We start from the raw sequence: 17,959 nt of genomic DNA, 5'->3' as shown, positions 1-17,959 counted from the left end.
TGTCAATGAGAACCCCTCATCAGGAAAATGGGAAAAGTATAGACCGCGACAAGTGTTTGCTTTGATAGTGTGTCAGTGTATTCCCATGCGCGATGGCTCGGTGGGTGCAGCTTCCGGTGTTGCATATTCATCCGAAGGCGTCTGTATCACGTCAACCCCCCAAAAAACACCAACACACACACACTCACGCTCTCACACGCACGCACACACACACGCACGCACGCTCGCTCGCACACTCACATACACGCACGCACACATACACGAACATACGCACGCACACACACACACACACACACACACGCACCAACACACACACTCACACACGCACACACTCACACTCACACACATACACACACACACACACATACACACACACACACACACACACACACACACCCATATTGTCATATTGACCTGAACCCTATTTTGGAAACTTGTCATATTGATTGGAGTTAATGTCGGTTGGGAAGGTAGTTGCGGCAGAACTTGACGGAGGGGACGTGATCTTAGGAAGGTTTTGGGTTAAGTGTGTGTGTGTGGGTGTGTGTCTGTGTGTGCCTGTGTGTGCGTGCCTGCAATCCTGCGTGCGTGCGTGTGTGTGTGTGTTTGAAAGAGAGAGAATGTGTGTGTGTGTGTGTGTGTGTCTGTGTCTGTCTGTGTCTGTGTCTGTGTGTGCGTGCCTGTAATCCTGCGTGCGTGCGTGCGTGCGTGTGTCTGTTTAAAGGCACAGTACGCCTCCCGTAAACCATCACAGATACTGTCAGGCTTTTACACACAGTACAAACACCCTTCCATTTGAACACTCACCGAACGGGAACATCCTAGGTGCCCTACGTAAAGAGCGAGCAATTTTCAAAGAATTAATTTTTCGGATTGAGACCATCTCAATCGGATCCATCCTGAACTCAGGTCAAAAATGAGTTACTTCCCTTCAACTGGCAATAGCCGTTGTGCGTTTTGGCGCTAGACCTAACTTTTAAAATCTAAATAATAAATTGACAGCTTGTTACACAAACATTCTTAAATCATAAAAGAATTATTTTTTCATCAAGACAAGATCAGTACAATTCGAAGTTTTGAAAGTTTGAAAAAAGAAAAGCCCGGAAGCAGGGTCACGCAAGGTCGTGGTTTTCGAAGCAGACGACGGTTTAGCCTATAGACAGTCAAAAGCCATCGCTCGAGTTCTTATGAACCACATTCGTTTGTTTCGTGACAAGTCAGAGGTACATAATAACGTGCTATTGCAGATAAGCTCACAGCGGGCCGCATTCAAATTGCAAACTGACGACTGCATTGTGAAAAAGGGAAACTGGATCACACGGGTTCACGATGGCTCAGGGGTAAGATAAACCACGCAAAAATAAATTCTTTGAAAATTGCTCGCTCTTTACGTAGGGCACCAAGGATGTTCCCGTTTGGTGAGCGTTCAAATGGAAGGGTGTTTGTACTGTGTGTAAAAGCCTGACAGTATCTGTGATGGTTTACCGGAGGCTTACTGTGCCTTTAAGAGAGAGAGAGATTTTAGGCAAGGGGTTTATTTTGCGTCTCTGTGCCTGCGTGTGCGTGCCTGCGTGAGAGAGAAGGTGTGTGCATTCAGGCTTGCGCCTTGTGCCTTGTCAAATGTGACAGAAAGGAGCGGACAGTTTGACAAAGCCGCTGTGCTCGTGAATAAGCTACAGGTCAACAGTTTTACTCCTGGCTCTTGGACGACCGCAGGTCAAATCACATTTCTTCACAGTCGATACTTTCTCGAAAGAACGTCAACGTGTCTTATTGTGTCGAGTTGAATCAATCATTTGTTTTCCAATTCCATCCATTTATCTGTTAATTGCGATGGTATGATCAGAAATCAGTCACTTTCGACGCGGAACAAAATGTAAGAGACCGGCACGGTTGGCCTAGTGGTAAGGCGTCCGCCCCGTGATCGGGAGGTCGTGGGTTCGAACCCCGGCCGGGTCATACCTAAGACTTTAAAATTGGCAATCTAGTGGCTGCTCCGCCTGGCGTCTGGCATTATGGGGTTAGTGCTAGGACTGGTTGGTCCGGTGTCAGAATAATGTGACTGGGTGAGACATGAAGCCTGTGCTGCGACTTCTGTCTTGTGTGTGGCGCACGTTAAATGTCAAAGCAGCACCGCCCTGATATGGCCCTTCGTGGTCGGCTGGGCGTTAAGCAAACAAACAAACAAACAAACAAACAAAATGTAAGAAAGTTACGACCCTACACCGACTCCATGCCATTGCAATGCATGCTTTGCCGGGTGAGTAATCACGAGATTTTGCGCGATAACCGGAACGGAAATATGACGAGTTGGCCGTTTCAAAACCTCTCTTCCTTTAAACGATCCTGTTCAAATTATAATGTTGAACTCCACAGATCTGTCCAGGCTTGTTGCAACGGCCGGATAAGAGCATATTTCCACTTAGTATACATACCAACAACAAATTTAAAAAAAATGAGCAGTCTAGCTGCTTCCTGAGCAGAGTTGGGATTGTTTGGCTGAATCACTTTTTGCATATTTACTCGGGCGTCAGTTACAAACTTAATACAGTAAACAAAATGAATATAATCCACTCTGAACAAAAACCAGACAGGTTTTAGATTTGTTGGTATATATATATATCCGAGTGGAGATAAAAGCGCGGACGAATCTCTGCTGATTTACAAGTTGGCTCTCACAAGATGATTGATTAATTAGTTTCAACGTCCTCTTAGCCTATCTTGGGACAAGTACAGATGTTATGCTATGTGGGGTGATAGCACACTGGACAGACATGCAAACAAAGAACACAAGTCATACGATCGTGTTATAGTTCGGGAAGCTGAGCCAAATGTGTACTGATATTTGATCTTAGACCTGCCTTCGAATTCCTGTGAATAAATTATCATCATTATAATTACCTCCATTTTAAGACCACCTCTCACGTAAGGCTAAGTTTATGAGATTGTTCCGGCAGGTATTAGGACAGCAGAGCCACTTCAATTCATTTTATTTCCACCACAAAGAAAAACCGTTTTTGAGTCACTTGAGAAAAAGTGACTCTATGTAATCGGTCAGTGTTAGTCTGTCCGTCCGGCCGGCCGGCCGGCCGTCCGTAGACACCACCTTAACGTTGGACTTTTCTCGGAAACTATCAAAGCGATCGGGCTCATATTTTGTTTAGTCGTGACCTCCAATGACCTCTACACTTTAACGATGGTTTCGTTGACCTTTGACCTTTTTCAAGGTCACAGGTCAGCGTCAAAGGAAAAATTAGACATTTTATATCTTTGACAAAGTTCATCGGATGTGATTGAAACTTTGTAGGATTATTCTTTACATCAAAGTATTTACATCTGTAGCCTTTTACGAACGTTATCAGAAAAACAAGGGAGATAACTAGCCTTTTCTGTTCGGCAACACACAACTTAACGTTGGGCTTTTCTCGGAAACTATAAAAGTGACCGGGCTCAAATTTTATGTGAACGTGACTCCCAGTGACCTCTACACTTTGACGTCTGCTTTGGTGACCTTTGACCTTTTTCAAGGTCACAGGTATGTCTTGAAGGAAAAAAATTGAAATATCATATCTCTGAAACTATTCATCGGATTTGATTCAAACTTTATAGGATTATTCTTTACATCAAATTATTTACATCTGTATTGTGTTGTGAATAGCAATTTCTTCCTGTCCATCTGATGCCTCATATAATATTCAGAACTGCGAAAGTGACTCGATCGAGCGTTTGCTCTTCTTGTGTTATGTTAAATTTACAGTGTAAAGTGCATTATAAAGGAAGTTTAGATTGATGTTAATACTTAGAAATTATATAGTCTGTTGCTGCTTTGTTTCCGCCATTTTTTAGACAAATATATATGGTCAGAACTCGTGATTTATTGTTTAATTGTGACATCATAAGATGTTTGATGGGTTGTTGACAGACCAGTTTTTTTGTCGTCCGAGGGGGAGCATATCGTCTTTTGTTTCATATTTATTGACCAAGGCCGAAGGCCGCGGTCAATAAATATGAAACAAAAGTCGATATGCCCCCCGAGGACCGACAAAAAAAGCTGGTCTGACAACAAACCACCAAACATCGTTTTTGTCATCATTTTGGTAGTGAGAAAATAAGATAACAATCAACACAGGGAGCCATGCTTTGAAACACGGGTTCCGTGCTGATAACCACACGAGTTCCGTGCGGATAACCACTGGCAATCAAAGCTGGCGTGTGAAAGCAACTTTCTATATTTTTGAGTTCATAAAATGTTGGGATGAATATGTCAGGTTTGAGGATGCACAGTTCTGTTTGTTTATCTCGGTATTCCACTCCCTCGGCTTTCAGTTGTGAGTATTAAGCTTAGTAATCGAATGTGGAAGCTACGTTGGGTCAAAGGTCACAGAAGATTTGCGTCGTGCAGCGAAGGAAAGAATCGCGATCTTGTTTCCGACTCAGTACCTCTTTGTTTTTCATTAGACCTGTCAATCTGCTTGCTCGGCTTTGTGAGATGTTTGCATATCTTGTTGCTATTTTCTTTGCTTTTATCATTATTTCTTATTTATGCTTCGTTTATCGATACAACGTCTTGTGCACGGGTCAAAATGTGTGTGTCAGGGGTCAATTGGTTTGACTTGAACTTGACGTTCGTGTTTCTCACACAAAGATACACGCACTCCATGACTTTGTAAGAAGACATAACATATCGGTAGGTTTCATTTGTTTGTGATGAATTTATTGAAGTAGTTTTGTTTTTTTGTTTACTTTTGCCAGTTTGCCAGTTGGTTTTTGGAACTTTGCAAAGCAGTGTCGTGTCGTCTGTTTAGGTCTGGGGAAACGCCAATGAAAAGAGCCGAAGAATCCTCGAGCGTTTCTATTGGGTTTGCTTTTGATTATCCATGTAATAGGGCTTCCTGCAACTATGGTAACCGGGGATTTATTCCCCGGGGAACATGAGATTTATGAATGTGAATGAAAACTCGTGAAAATGATGACAACCTTATTTATTTGACCGGACTAAGTTTCTTTTCAAATAGTTTGCGTTTCTTTCCTTTTTTTTCATCTTTAATTTTTTTTAATTCATATACGGTACTTCAATGGGAATTCCTGAAATAAATCCTTTGCCTTTCCTTGCCTCGCCTTCGAGTGTGACGTGTGTTTCTTTCGGTCAAACTTGGACGTATGCAAGTAGAGCTGTTGTGGAGAGTCTCTGCCGAAATTGAACAACCACAAAATACCCCCCGCTCGCCCCCCCTTCCCCGGATATCTCGCGTTTCGCACTTTAACACTGCTTTGCGTGTTCTACGACTATTTGATTAGATGTTTTGCCCAAACTTTTAGGAAAGAAAAACGAGACCAAGTGTTCGAACTGACATCTAATTATTGGAAACAAAAATAGGAGCATTGTCACAGTACCACTATGCGTTCTGCGGCTCTCTCTCTCTCTCTCTCTCTCTCTCTCTCTCTCTCTCTCTCTCTCTCTCTCTCTCTCTCTCAAAGGTCTTAAGATAAAAACACGTCTTAAATTGGGGTGTCTTCAAAGGCGGGTTCCACTGTATTCGGGGAGGACGTCACCTTTACCTTACCTTCTGGCGGGAGGCAACTCGTGCTTCCAGACTCGCCGGAGTGTGTGTTGCTGGCTGATGCCTTGTTCGCGTGGATACAGGCCTTTCTGGATTTCTTTCCTTTCTCACTCACAGGCGATGCACGATTGTCGGACTCCTGTCTCTTCCGCCGTTTCCTGATTACTGTGAAAGGGGCTTTTGTGGGATAAAAAGAATGTTGGTCAATGGCTGTCTGTGCTCTTTCTGTCCTCTTTTTTTCCCCCTTGGAAGAGTTTACCGTAGCGTGTCAACCACCGTAGTAGATCCATCGGATCCATAGATCCATCAAGATCAATACATGGACCTCCCGACTTATTGCGTAAGGGATAATGTACACCACCTCATATCTGCCAAGGAGTTTACACGTGATAATAACATCCATGAGAGAGGGTGAGCAAGAGGAGACTGAGGGAGAGAGAGAGGGGGAGATATGGATGGGGTGGGGGGGGGGAGAGAGAGAGGGGGAGGGAAGCAATAGAGAGGGAGGGCGCGAAGAGGAAGAGTGAGAGAGACAGAGGAGGGAGAGAGAGAGAATTGAATTGAATTGAACTTTATTTAACAAGGATTAAGATTTAAGGCTACGCCTTTTCTTACAATCTGTCCTTGGAACGCACAGACACACAATGATAAAATTGAAAAATTAAAAATTAAAAAGTTAAAAAGATTACCAACAAAAGCCAAAAAGGAGGTCAGAAAACTTCAGCACGTGATGATAAAGATGACGATGATGACGATGATAATGATGATGATGATGATGATGCAGAGAGAGAGAGAGACAGAGAGACAGAGAGAGACAGAGAGAGACAGAGAGAGAGAGAGAGAGAGAGAGAGAGAGAGAGAGAGAGAGAGAGAGAGAGAGAGAGAGAGAGAAGTAATTGTAAAACGAAACAAGTCGCGTAAGGCGAAAATATAACATTAAGTCAAGCTCAGTCGAACTCACAGAATGAAACTGAACGCATTGCATTTTTTCCGCAAGACCGTACACTCGTAGCATCGTCTGTCCACCGCTCGTGGCAAAGGCAGTGAAATCAACAATCCAGAAAAGCGCGGTAGCGGTTGCGCTGAGGAGGATAGCACGCTTTTCTATATCTCTATTCTTTTTAACTCTCTGAATGTGTTTTTAATCCAAACATATCATATCTATATGTTTTTGGAATCAGGAACGGACAAGGAATAAGATGAAATTGTTTTTAAATCGATTTCGGAAATTTAATTTTAATCATAATTTTTATATTTTTAATTTTGAGAGCTTGTTTTTAATCCAAATATAACATATTTATATGTTTTTGGAATCAGAAAATGATGAAGAATACGATAAACGTAATTTTGGATCGTTTTATAAAAAAATAATTTTAATTACAATTTTCAGATTTTTAATGACCAAAGTCATTAATTAATTTTTAAGCCTCCAAGCTGAAATGCAATACCAAAGTCCGGTCTTCGTCGAAGATCGCTTGGCCAAAATTTCGATCAATTTGATTGAAAAATGAGGGTGTGACAGTGCCGCCTCAACTTTTACAAAATGCCGGATATGACGCCATCAAAGACATTTATCGAAAAAAAAATTTAAAAAACGTCTGGGGATATCATACCCAGGAACTCTCATGAAAAATGTCATAAAGATCGGTCCAGAAGTTTACTCTGAATCGCTCTACACACGCACACACACACACACACACACACACACACACACACACACACACACACACAGACAGACAGACACACACACACACAGACACACACACACACACACACACACACACACACACACACACACATACACCACGACCCTCGTCTCGATTCCCCCCTCTATGTTAAAACATTTAGTCAAAACTTGACTAAATGTAAAAAGAATGTCCAGTAAAAAAACAATGTCCATTTTGCGTGTAACTGAAAAAACATATTGTATAACAAATTCCAAACACGCACGCAGACGGAAGAGAAAGAAAGTTATCAAGAAAGAGAGAGAGTGCGAGTGAAAGGGTTATAAGTTTACAGTTGGCGACATCACAATTAAAAAAAAACACCTTCCGAATAGTACCCGCTGATGGGACCAAAAAAAATTCTGATCTCCTTAAAGGCTGCCATATTCGTAGCGTTCATTAATTAATTCATATTGTTTACATGTGCCAATATAGCTATTCTGATGAACACGTGGGGGAATTCGGGGGCTGTGATTGGATGGTCTCTTCCGATCATCAAAGCATAATGCGGCGGAAGTCGGCCATTTTACTCAATATCCAAAAGCATATTGAGAAAAATGGCCGACGCATGATTCCGGTGTACCCATCTGTACCACGGCGATGTTTCTATCGACAACAGCATACACTGACAACTTAAAAAGCTGTTTCAACAACTGTGTTGTGAAGTCGAATGCACTTGGAGTCAGTTTTTCTTCCAAAGTCAGAAAGCGTGTAGCGGTGTGCATGTCTGCGCGAACATGATGCGCGTAAGAAGTTTGTCTGCTATCAAAACCTGGGATCAACGCATCGACGCAAAAACTGTCATTTTGTAAGTTTGGAACAACAAATCAAGGTCATAACAGCTATATAATCCCTATTGTGTTTTCAGCGTAGCAATAGGGTCCGATATTTAGACTCGAACAAGTATAATGCGACTCGTCTTCGACTCGTCGGCATTATACTTGTCTCGTCTAAATATCGGACCCTATTGCTACGCTGAAAACACAATAGCTGTTAATAATGTTATATAGCTATTCTGATGAACACGTGGGGGAATTCGGGGGCTGTGATTGGATGGTCTCTTCCGATCATCAAAGCATAATGCGGCGGAAGTCGGCCATTTTACTCAATATCCAAAAGCATATTGTCGATAACAAAGACGCATGGTTCCGGTTTCTTCCACGTGTATAAAGTACACGCATACCTCGCCAGGTTTGTTTCTGTGACTAGTCGACAGACGATGCCATTTGCTTTGTGTGTGTTTTTGTTGTTGCTCACTGTACATGACATACATTACGTGTAAAATCCAGTTCTTTAACAGGCAACAAACCTTGCAAATTTCCTGAAGCTGCTATCTGAAGCGACCTATCTCTGATTCTAGCAGACGATCTCTCCAATGTTTAACACAAAATCAGCAAACTCTCCTGTCACATAGAACGTCCATTGTATAGTGCAATGTTGAAATGAAGTTACCGGTCTGAAACATTTAGTCGTTTCTTCTGAGACAATCCTTGTTCTCTTATCATCTACAGATTTACCGCAGTCTTCACCACGCGAATTCCCAACAGAAGTCAGACTTTCGAACATATAATATACGTAGGCAAGCATGATACGTCATGACGTCATATGATTCCTAGCATATTGACGTAATATGAAACATCCGGTTATCTCGAGTTTTCTCCGTAATACATGTCCGTGGGTTTTTCAATGTTCGGTTATTTCCGTGGCTTCATGCGGAAAGGGAACCGTCGTCTGCAATCAACGACATGGACCATTCTGGTACTTGTTGCTGACAAAAACATGATTTTAACACAGAATTTAATGTCAGAATAGCTATATAACCCAGTTAGCATGCTAACGTTAAATTAACGTTAAATTAACGTTAGCGGTAAACGTTAATTTAACGTTTACCGCTAACGTTAATTTAACGTTAATTTGCTCATGTGATAAAACGTTAAATTAACGTTAACATTTAACGTTAATCTAACGTTAATTTAACGTTAATCTAACCATAATATAACGTTAAAATTAACGTTAATTTAACGTTTTTGCAAACATAAAAATAACCAAAATAAAACCAAAATCAAACCATAATATAACGGTTAGATTAACGTTATTTTAACGTTTTTTAAACGTTTATTGCTAACGTAAAAATAACCAAAATAAAACCAAAAAGAAACGTTTTATTAACGTTTATTTAAAGTTTTTTTAACGTTTTTTGCTAACATAAAAATAACCAAAATAAAACGTTTTATTAACGTTTATTTAACGTTTTTTTAACGTTAGCATGCAAACATAAAATTAACCAAAACAAAACCATAATCAAACGTTCTCATGCAAACGTTAAATTAACGTTCACATGCAAACGTTAAATTAACGTTCACATGCAAACGTCAAATTAACGTTCACATGCAAACGTTAAATTAACGTTAACATGCAAACGTTAAATTTACGTTCTCCTGAAAACATTAAAATAACATTTGCAAATACAAATTTGAATCAATGCACAGAAAATTCAAGATCACAAATTTTATTTAAAATTTAAATTGTTGAGGTCTTTACCAATTCAATAAGTGAATACTAATTTGATAACAGTAACACTTTTAAAATGTTGAACAATGCATACTAAATTCCTTCAATTGCTAAAACATGAAAATGTGAACTAAAAAAATATTACAACACATTTTTCAGTCTCAGTAAAATACCACAGCATAGTATTATCAATCGGGCAGACAAAAATTATGTGTGGACTTAATCTCATTGAAGCAACGCTACATTGACTAGTTTGAACTTGATAAAAAAAATCATCAGAAGGCGGTAACAGGATCAGCAATTAAGAATTTCAATCACAATGCGTTGGTATGGGTTCATCAAGGTAAATACCATAGGGCTGTGCAAACTCATTATCGACAGCGATCACTGTTAATGACAAAATCAGAGATGAAAACAATACAAAGTATTTGCACAATCAGTAATACAAGCAAGTCAGTAGCACAAAATATGAGAAACAAAGGGATGTAAGCGCTATTAATGCATACACGTGTGACAAGCATGTAAAGTCTCTTGTTCATTCCAAAGCGTGTTATTCTCACAGGTGCCAAGAAAATTGCTTCCACATAATCTCACTTACTCTTGTTGCACATGTCATACAGCAGAGCAATTACGTCCCTTTGCTTCTCAGATCTTAAAATAGCGCTCTGCTTCATTTCATTAAGATTCTTGCTATTACAAAAGATATTAACATATTTTGTGGAGTAGCTAGATGAAAAACAATCATCGATGAATAAAAATTAACAAGCAGCAAGACTGCATGTTTTCTGCACCACTTTGCCAAACATGTGTGTGCACAGTGAATATTTGTTTATGAACTGTTGGTGTTAGTCCTGAATGATGGCACCCATGTAAATGAGGCTTGATGCCGGGCTGCTTTGCAAACACAGCATTCAGAAGCTGTGGGTCAGCAAAGGTGTTGAATCTTGTTAGTGAGATGGCGCGCAATGATGTCCTGTAGCACTAGCAGCTGCCTGCACTCGCTCTTTGACGCTGGTCAAACTTCTGGTCGTTGGTGAAGTCCACCTCACAGAATATGATGATGGTAATGGTGAGGGAGTTCAACTTCTGTTTGAACTATGTGGCCAGGCCCAGCTCCCTGACTTTGAAGTGGTCATAATCTTATGCAGGATACCAACCTGGGATAGAGAAGGAAAAATGGTTCTTAGTCAATGGCTGGGATTACAAACTAAATCACACACACACACACACACACACACACACACACACACACACACACACACACACACACACACACTAACAGACACATACACTAACAAAAACATACACTTACAAACACACATACACACACATTAGCAGTAACAAACACATACAATACATGTACTAAGAAACACACCCAGGTATACAGACATACACACAGACACACACACAGACACACAGGCGCGCATACACACACACACACAGGCGCAAGTCCACATATATATGCAAAATCAAAAGTCTCAGCCCAATTTGTAACAAGAGAGAAAGAGAGAGAGAGAGAGTGTGTGTGTGTGTGTGTGTGTGTGTGTGTGTGTGTGTGTGTGTGTATGTTGCAAGCATTACACAACTGATATTGAAATTAAGCACCACAGGAAAAAACAAGTCGCGTAAGGCGAAAATACATTTAGTCAAGTAGCTGTCGAACTCACAGAATGAAACTGAACGCAACGCAACGCAGCAAGACCGTATACTCGTAGCATCGTCAGTCCACCGCTCACGGCAAAGGCAGTGAAATTGACAAGAAGAGCGGTTTAGTAGTTGCGCTGAGGAGGATAGCACGCTTTTCTTTACCTCTCTTCGTTTTAACTTTCTGAGCGTGTTTTTAATCCAAACATATCATATCTATATGTTTTTGGAATCAGGAACCGACAAGGAATAAGATGAAAGTGTTTTTAAATTGATTTCGAAAATTTAATTTTCATATTAATTGTTATATAATATATTTAATTTTCAGAGCTTGTTTTTAATCCAAATATAACATATTTATATGTTTTTGGAATCAGCAAATGTTGGAGAATAAGATGAACGTAAATTTGGATCGTTTTATAAAAAAATTTTTTTTTTTACAATTTTCAGATTTTTAATGACCAAAGTCATTAATTAATTTTTAAGCCACCAAGCTGAAATGCAATACCGAAGTCCGGGCTTCGTCGAACATTACTTGACAAAAATTTCAACCAATTTGGTTGAAAAATGAGGGCGTGACAGTGCCGCCTCAACTTTCACGAAAAGCCGGATATGACGTCATCAAAGACATTTATCAAAAAAATGAAAAAAACGTATGGGGATATCATTCCCAGGAACTCTCATGTCAAATTTCATAAAGATCGGTCCAGTAGTTTAGTCTGAATCGCTCTACACACACACACACACACAGACAGACACACACACACACGTACACCACGACCCTCGTCTCGATTCCCCCCTCTACGTTAAAACATTTAGTCAAAACTTGACTAAATGTAAAAAAGACGACACTGAGTTAAACAATTCACTTACTGGTCAACAGTGTGAACTTTCAGCACAGACAATGGAAACTTCGATGTTTTTCCCCCTTCTGATTGAATGACTTTGGTACAATCATCTGTCATCAATGAACTCATCATTCTTCCCACCAGTCCAGACACCTTCCCACCAATTGCAGACTTGTTTGTTATCTGAGCGAATAAAAGTCAATATAAATACATGTCATGTGCACAGGAATGAGAACAAGGATTCTCAGTTAGGCAACAAAAAAAAAATAGGTGTGGTTACAGTAACATAGCCAAAATAAAATAGGGTAGGAAGGTAGGCAATCACTTTTTTTTTGTTTTAACTTTTTTTTCTAACGTGTACAAATTAAACCTAGTTGACAGGGAAATAAGTGTGCGACTCGGGCGCTTTCGCTTTCATTGCGTTTTCTGCACTCGTTTATTTGGGGTCTTTTGGTTGTTTTTTGACAAATGTAATAAAAAGTTATAGGGTCGGCCCAAAAAAATAGGGTAGGTCGGGTTACCGTAACCACACCTATTTTTTTTTTAGGCCTTATCACAAAAACAAAAACAAACAAGCACAGAATGACAACATGTTTTCCTAAATTTTATTAAACTTAAAGACAGAAAAGTTCATCATACCAGTCCATCACTGAAACAGAAACGGTTGATATATGAATTTATATGAGTGTGTGTGTTGGGTTTGTGGGTCTGTTGCAAGCAATAATTATACATGTACCAAATTGTACTCACTGTTTTCAAAGCTGATAATTGTAAACCTTGATGGGTTGTCCCCTTCCAACTGCATGCTTTGGTACAGCCATCCTTCAGACTGTGGCCCCCTCCCATTGCCACCTCTCTCTCTCCGATTGTAGACAGGATTTTTTTCATCTGAAAGAAATAATGTCCAATTAATACGAATTTGCACAAAGGACTGGAAACAGAATTGAAAGTAATTCTGATTTAACCAACAAATTTACAAAAGCACATTGATAGATTATTTTCCCTAATATGTTCCAACAGACAGTTGAGTAATTACAGGTCACCAGAAAGGTCCACCACTGAAACAGGTACAGTTCAAATTGGAGTTTGTGTGTGTATGTAATGTATACATGTGGAAAGGGGTGGGGTGGGATGGGGGATGCGTGTGTACATGTGTGTGTGTGTGTGTTTTGCAAGCATTACACAACTGATTATATAATAATTACACAACAAATTGTTCTGTCAGTTACATTTAAAACTCATTTAAAAAACCCACTTACTGTTTTCCAATGCAAACCTTCAGCTTGTTGAAGAATGGAAATTGGTTTTGCCTTTTCCCATCCAAATGCGATGAACGGCCATGCCATCAATCAGCTCACTTTTCTTTTGACCAGTTAAGGCACCTCCCCACCAAATGCAGACAGTTTTTTTGTGGTATAAATCTGAAAGAATAAAAGCTATTTATTATGCACAACAGAGTCATAAAAGGATTCTTAGTTAAAATCACCATTTCAGGCAACAACAACAATAAAGAAAAACAGCAAACACCTAAACACACACACGGTGACACACACACAGTGACACACACACAGTGACACACACACAGTGACACACACACACACACCTAAGAAACAAAGCAAACTTTTTTGGTCTCATCAGTCATGTATTCCAAGAGATAAAAAATACATCTGATCTAGTCTCAATAATTAGCAAATCTATCTTCCAAGTTCCATAGGCAATACGAATACTCACTCAAAGTTTGTAAAAATCTTGAAACCAGTCCAGTTATGTCTTGCGCCTTCGGTCTTAGTATTGGACTGTCCAGTCTGGTTCTGTTGGTGTATCATAGTGCTCTTGCAAAGTTCTGCCAGTGCCAGTTCCCAATCTTCCTCATCAGCAGACAGCACAACTTGCCGTTACGTCCTTTGATAAAGTAACGAAAATTCTGAGTGACCTCCCTTGATCGCCAAGGGACATTACTCTCAGTCTCAAACTTTTCACTGTGGAACTGGAATCGAAATTAAAAAAAGTTTCTCAGTTTCTGTAACAGTTTTTAACACGCTAGCAACTTCAAAGTCAGTGTGACTGCTGATACATGTATAAGATAACATGCTACACTTCAGCATATCAGGAATACACAATACAGATCTTGTGACGCTGAGGCGAATGGCAAATGGAACTTTCAGCACTGAAGAAATTCAGGTAATGTTGTGATTCATAGTTCACGATCCGTTGGCATTGTGATTGTTGACTTATTTTTCATACGAGTCACAAATATCAAAGCAATATCATGCATAACGATTGGAAAGGTGGATTTCTCTCTCTTTCTTTCCTGCCTTCTGTCTCTTTCTTTCTCTGTTTCAGTCTCTCTCTGTGTCTTTCTGTCTCTACTACTCTAGACTCTGTCTGTTACTCTCTCTCTCTCTCTCTCTCTCTCTCTCTCTCTCTCTCTCTCTCTCTCTCTCTCTCTCTCTCTCTCTCTCTCTCTCTCTCTCTCTCTCTTTCTCTCTCAATCTGAAAATTTCTCTCTCTCTCTCAATCTGATACTTTCCACACATGTGCACCCAGGGCACTTACTATTCAATCTTACAGCTTCAGGTCAAATGCATTACTGTACAGTAAATAAGAGATCTCAGGAGAGGCATGGGGAGTAATTTTCGAAAATGATCTATTCAAAGACACTTAAAACAAGGTTTGATTGACAACTGCTCTCTCCCTCCCCCCCCCCCCCCCCCCCCATTCCCACTCTCTATCTCTCTGTCTTCATTAACAAGTAAAGATTTGAGTGTGTTTAGACTATTGTAATTAATGCAATTCACACATCAATGCTTTCATTGCAGGGTGGGAGGAATTACCATGAGGATGGAACAGAAAGCATTCACAGGGATGTAAACTACAAGGTACAACCCCGACATTCTGGCTGTTGAGGCCAAGTAAGTGTGTGTCACTGTGTGTGTCACTGTGTGTGTGTGTGTGTGTGTGTGTGTTTGCAGGTAAAATCCTTGTTTAACGCTAAGATGAATGTTCCAGCAGTCATATTATTATATAACAGAAAATCATATTTGAGAGAAGGCAGTGTTATTGTCAGGCCTCAGCATAGGGTCATTGATACATGTAATTCTTGGCTGGTCGGCCATCACATCATTTCGACATGTAGGAGGTCTTCTGACAGAACAATTTGTTGTAGCTGGGACATCTTTACCTATACATATTTTTAGTCAAGGTCCAACTGACATTCCATTGTCTTAGTCTGGGGAACATTTTTGGGAAGGTGTTCTGTGTGTGTGTAGGTGGGGTGGGGGTGGATGGGTGGGTAGGGCTGTTGTCCGTGCCAGGCAGCATTGACATAGAGCATTTCATTCAAACACAGAATGATGCTATCAAAGTTAGCAAATTCACAGAAGTAAATTCAACAATATTGGCATTATGCAAAGACAATTTAAACCTTATTTACCTTCAGTTCTATGTTCAGCAAAGAACACCAACAAAGAAGACATAATTATAGTGTTTACACTGAAGTTCTCAAATAACACTGAATTCTTTATGTTTTAAGATTGTTGCATTCTTTGTCTTTGCAGGTGTCATAGCATGTGGAGCAGATCTTCAAAGTCGCCTATTGCAGACATGTCATCGTCTGCACTGGTTGTATCAACAACTTTTTCCATGGCTACTGCTGCAGATTTAACAAATATATCGTCTGCTGCAAATTCAACAACTTCTTTGTCTGTTGCTGCTGCAAACTTAACAACTTCTGTGTCTGCTCCTGCTTAAAATTCAACAATTCTTGTTGACTGGTGCTGCTGCAAAGTGAATGACTTCTTTGTTTGCTGCTGCAGATTTAACAAGTATATCGTCTGCTGCAAATTCAACAACTTTTTTGTCTGCTGCTGCTCCTGCTGCAAACTTAACAACTTCTGTGTCTGCTCCTGCTTAAAATTCAACAATTCTTGTTGTCTGGAGCTGCTGCAAAGTGAATGAGTTCTTTGTGTGCTGCTGCAGATTTAACAAATATATCGTCTGCTGTAAATTCAACAACTTCTTTGTCTGCTGCAGATACTACACATTCAACAACTTCTGTGTCTGCTCCTGCTTCAAATTCAACAATTCTTTTCTATCTGCTGCTGCAAAGTGAGCGACTTCTTCCTCTGCTGGTGGTGTTGCAAATAACCTCATATTTCCTTGTCTCTTGTGGCATCATTTTGGATGTATAATATATATATCTGCAAAGAACTTTTTAAACCCAAAAGATGGAATAGAATTGGTAAATTTCTAGGTACAGAACCTAAAAGTGTGGTATATATATATATATATATATCCAAACTCACTTCTAGAAACTTTAGAACTGATTCAACTTTTGACATTTTTATCATGGTTTTATTTTTTATTTTTTATATTGTGGAAATATCAAGGAATGATGAATAAATGTTTACAACATATTGTCAAAACATGTTTCTAATGGTTTTATTTATTTTTCTTGTTTTGTTTTATGTTAGCATGTACAGTCTTTGGCTCAAAATATGAGACCTGGCCAGTACCATCCTTGCAATGAGACAGAGATAAAAAAATCAAAAAAATCAACAGCCTGCATGCTCTCCGGATTAAGTAATACAACAAGATCATATAGCGTTAGCTGCAAAGTTAACTGTTCTCACCAAAAACCTTTTTCAAACTTTGATTTGACTTTACATGTTGGTGTTTGCTTGTCTTTTTTTAACATGGTTTTAGCTACATATATAACACTACAACAACAGCAGACAGAAAAGACTATGGGAAATGCATCTTCAAATAAGAAAAAAATTTAAAAAGCAAAATAAAAAATTAAATAAAATTATTTTCCTTATGATTCGTTTGATTATGTTTTTTGGGGGGTTCTTTTTAATGTTTGCACTCAACGTGAAAAATACGTTCAAACAGCCATTGTATTATACTTTTATTTTGGTCAAATTGATATTAGCGGTAAACGTTAAATTAACGTTAATTTAACGTTATATTATGGTTTTATTTTGGTTGAATTAACGTTAAATGTTAACGTTAATTTAACGTTTATCTTGATGAGCAAAGTAACCTAAATCTAACGTTAATTTAAGGTTAGCCATAAAACATGAAATAAACGTTAGCCATAAAACATAAAACTAACGTTAATTTAACGTTACATTATGGTAATTTTTTATTTTTTTTAACAAATACATTTTTTTGAAACGTTTGTTTTTGATATAATATGTCAATTTTATTTTTTTTAAATTTTGATTTTTTTTAAATTTTTTTTTTTCAAATTTTTTTTTTGTTGCTTGTTATTGTTAATGTCAATGTTACCACCACAACAATAACAACGTTTTTTTTTTTTGTTGTTTTTTTTGCTTTTGCTTTGATTTTGAACGGTTATGTGTCAACGTTTATTTAACGTTTTTTTAACGTTTCAGTGCAAACCGTTTTTTTTGTGTTTTCGGGCAAACGTTAAATTAACGTTTGAAATTGGTTTGATTTTGAACGGTTATGTGCCAACGTTAATTTAACGTTATTTTAACGTTTCAATGCAAACCGTTTTATATTGGTTTTCAGGCAAACGTTAAATTAACGTTTAAAAATGGTTTGATATTGAACGGTTATGTGTAAACGTTTATTTAACGTTATTTTAACGTTTCAATGCAAACCGTTTTATATTGGTTTTCAGGCAAACGTTAAATTAACGTTT

At 39.0% G+C, this 17,959-nt stretch overlaps 2 long non-coding RNA genes across 2 annotated transcripts; one reads left to right on the top strand and one right to left on the bottom strand.

Annotated features, from left to right (window-relative positions):
• Positions 1-9,778: 9,778 nt before the first annotated feature.
• Positions 9,779-14,217, bottom strand: LOC138954945 (uncharacterized). Its single transcript, XR_011452030.1, has 5 exons — positions 14,020-14,217; positions 13,548-13,709; positions 13,039-13,176; positions 12,314-12,471; positions 9,779-10,953 (listed from the first exon to the last, which is right to left on the bottom strand). It is a non-coding gene; the product is annotated as an uncharacterized lncRNA (long non-coding RNA).
• A 150-nt stretch (positions 14,218-14,367) lies between these two features.
• Positions 14,368-16,363, top strand: LOC138954946 (uncharacterized). Its single transcript, XR_011452031.1, has 3 exons — positions 14,368-14,469; positions 15,108-15,200; positions 15,846-16,363. It is a non-coding gene; the product is annotated as an uncharacterized lncRNA (long non-coding RNA).
• Positions 16,364-17,959: the final 1,596 nt, after the last annotated feature.

Source organism: Littorina saxatilis, unplaced genomic scaffold (genome assembly GCF_037325665.1).
Source record: "Littorina saxatilis isolate snail1 unplaced genomic scaffold, US_GU_Lsax_2.0 scaffold_2100, whole genome shotgun sequence".
Taxonomy (NCBI): domain Eukaryota; kingdom Metazoa; phylum Mollusca; class Gastropoda; order Littorinimorpha; family Littorinidae; genus Littorina; species Littorina saxatilis.
The sequence above is the reverse complement of the archived record's forward strand: the minus strand, read 5'-3'. Positions and strand labels throughout refer to the sequence as shown.